Source organism: Coregonus clupeaformis, chromosome 13 (genome assembly GCF_020615455.1).
Source record: "Coregonus clupeaformis isolate EN_2021a chromosome 13, ASM2061545v1, whole genome shotgun sequence".
Taxonomy (NCBI): Eukaryota; Metazoa; Chordata; class Actinopteri; order Salmoniformes; family Salmonidae; genus Coregonus; species Coregonus clupeaformis.
The window spans coordinates 51,191,940-51,195,308 of record NC_059204.1 but is presented as its reverse complement, the minus strand read 5'-3'; positions in this window follow the sequence as shown (position 1 = coordinate 51,195,308).

Sequence of the window (3,369 nt, the reverse complement as noted above, 5' to 3'; positions counted from 1 at the left end):
TAATGAACTTATCCTCTGCAGCAGAGGTAACTCTGGGTCTTCCATTCCTGTGGCGGTCCTCATGAGAGCCAGTTTCATCATAGTGCTTGATGGTTTTTGCGACTGCACTTGAAGAAACGTTCAAAGTTCTTGAAATGTTTCGTATTGACTGACCTTCATGTCTTAAAGTAATGATGGACTGTCATTTCTCTTTGCTTATTTGAGCTGTTCTTGCCATAATATGGACTTGGTCTTTTACCAAATAGGCTTATCTTCTGTATACCCCCCCCCCCTACCTTGTCACAACACAACTGATTGGCTCAAACGCATTAAGAAGGAAATAAATTCCACAAATTAACTTTTAAGAAGTCACACCTGTTAATTGAAATGCATTCCAGGTTACTACCTCATGAAGCTGGTTGAGAGAATGCCAAGAGTTTGCAAAGCTGTCTTCAAAGAAAAGGGTGGCCACTTTGAAGAATCAAAATATAAAATATATTTGTATTTGTTTAACACTTTTTTGGTTACTACATGATTCCATATGTGTTATTTCATAGTTTTCATAGTTACAATGTAGACAATAGTAAAAATAAAGAAAAACCCTTGAATGAGTAGGTGTTCTACAACTTTTGACCGGTGGTGTATATAGATTATCATTTTTTTAGGCCTCAAAATGTTGACAATGAGGCTTGCAAGACAAGAGAATCCACTTGATTTGTTTTGTTTTGGTTGAACAAGAAAGACCCAACAAAAGTGTTTCAGTCAAGAGACATCTTTATTGTTAAATTATGAATCATTCTAATTTCTTACAATTCAGGAAGACAGACAGCAGCAACATGAAGATGAAACTGTAATAATTAGTCTGAAAGTATTAAAAAATAAATAGCTTTGGAGGGAAGCTATAACAATAGCATTGTAAAGACCTTCATTGAAGGGATAGAATGCTTTGAAATCAGATCTACATATTTTCTCCTTTAAATACATCCAGGAATGCTATATTATTACATACCTAGTGAGAGGAAATCTGAAAACAAAGCTGTTTTCAACTAACAACATATAAGGGGTGGCGTGATAGCTAACTCCCCCCTTTTACTCTGTCACCAACAGCATCTTCAATTAAATAAAGCAATAACGTTTTAACACTCAGGGATTTAAAATTCAAAAGGCACTCGCACATCTGAGCTATATTTGTTGCAGGTGCATAGTAACAGTTGAATAAGATGAGAAAAAAGAAGAACCCGCACACTGCTCTTGCTAGTATCACTGCTCTTTATTAAGCTTTACGTATCGGCCTCAAGGCCTTCGTCAGAGCTTTTGAGGCTGATATGTAAAGCTTAATAAAGAGCAGTGATACTAGCAAGAGCAGTGTGCAGGTTTCTTCTTTTTTCTCAACACTCAGGGATTTACCTGGCAGAAATATTTAGGCAATTAATCGTTTTAATATAGCTATTAACTAAAATGACCGCTAAACAGTTTCAGTTGTTCCTGCGTCTTATAAACTCCTGTTCTCATTCCACCCAGAGAGTGGAAATGATTCAGCTCAAATTTACAATATATTGCATTTCTACTTAACAGAGGACATGGAGACCATTACCTCTTTCTCTGTTACTCTGAGTTGTACAGTCTTAGAAAAAAAGGTTTTAATTCCAGGTAGAACCCTTTTGGTTTCCTCTACATGGAACCCAAAAGGGTTCTGGGTTCCTCTACATGGGAACCAAAAGGGTTCTATCTGGAACCAAAAAGAGTTATCCTATGGGGACAGCAGAAGAACCCTTTTGGAACCCTTTTTTCTAAGAGTGTATGGATTAGACTTCTAACCACATTAGGAGTGTATCTACTATCTACAGTTGAAGTCGGAAGTTTACATACACTTTGGTTGGAGTCATTAAAACTTGTTTTTCAACCACTCCACAAATTTCTTGTTAACAAACTATAGTTTTGGCAGGTCGGTTAGGACATATACTTTGGGCATGACACAAGTCATTTTTCCAACAATTGTTTACGGACAGATTATTTCACTTATCACAATTCCAGTGGGTCAGAAGTTTACATAAACTAAGTTCACTGTGCCTTTAAACAGCTTGGAAAATTCCAGAAAATGATGTCATGGCTTTAGAAGCTTCTGATAGGCTAATTGACATAATTTGAGTCAATTGGAGGTGTAACTGTGGATGTATTTCAAGGCCTACCTTCAAACTCAGTGCCTCTTTGCTTGACATTATGGGAAAATCAAAATAAATCAGCCAAGACCTCAGAAAAAACAACTCTGGTTCATCCATGGGAGCAATTTCCAAACGCCTGAAGGTACCACGTTCATCTGTACAAACAATAGTACGCAAGTATAAACACCATGGGACCACGCAGCCATCATACCGCTCAGGAAGGAGACGCGTTCTGTCTCCTAGAGATGAACGTACTTTGGTGCGAAAAGTGCAAATCAATACCAGAACAACAGCAAAGGACCTTGTGAAGATGCTGGAGGAAACAGGTACAAAAGTATCTATATCCACAGTAAAACAAGTCCTATATCGACAGAACCTAAAAGGCCGCTCAGCAAGGAAGAAGCCACTGCTCCAAAACCGCCATTAAAAAGCCAGACTACGGTTTACAACTGCACATGGGGACAAAGATCGTACTTTTTGGAGAAATGTCCTCTGGTCTGATGAAACAAAAATAGAACTGTTTGGCCATAATGACCATCGTTATGTTTGAAGGAAAAAGGGGGATGCTTGCAAGCCAAAGAACACCATCCCAACCGTGAAGCACGGGGTGGCAGCATCATGCTGTGGGGGTGCTCTTCTGCAGGAGGGACTGGTGCACTTCACAAAATAGATGGCATCATGAGGAAGGAAAATTATGTGGATATATTGAAGCAACATCTCAAGACATCAGTCAGGAAGTTAAAGCTTGGTCGCAAATGGGTCTTCCAAATTGACAATGACCCCAAGCATACTTCCAAAGTTGTGGCAAAATGGCTTAAGGACAACAAAGTAAAGGTATTGGAGTGGCCATCACAAAGCCCTGACATCAATCCTATAGAAAATTTGTGGGCAAAACTGAAAAAGCGTGTGCGAGCAAGGAGGCCTACAAACCTGACTCAGTTACATCAGCTCTGTCAGGACGAATGGGCCAAAATTCACCCAACTTATTGTGGGAAGCTTGTGGAAGGCTACCCAAAACGTTTGACCCAAGTTAAACAATTTAAAAGCAATGCTACCAAAAACTACTTGAGTGTATGTAAACTTCTGACCCACTGGGAATGTGATGAAAGAAATAAAAGCTGAAATAAATCATTCTCTCTACTATTATTCTGACATTTCACATTCTTAAAATAAAGTGGTGATCCTAACTGACCTTTTACTAGGATTAAATGTGAGGAATTGTGAAAAA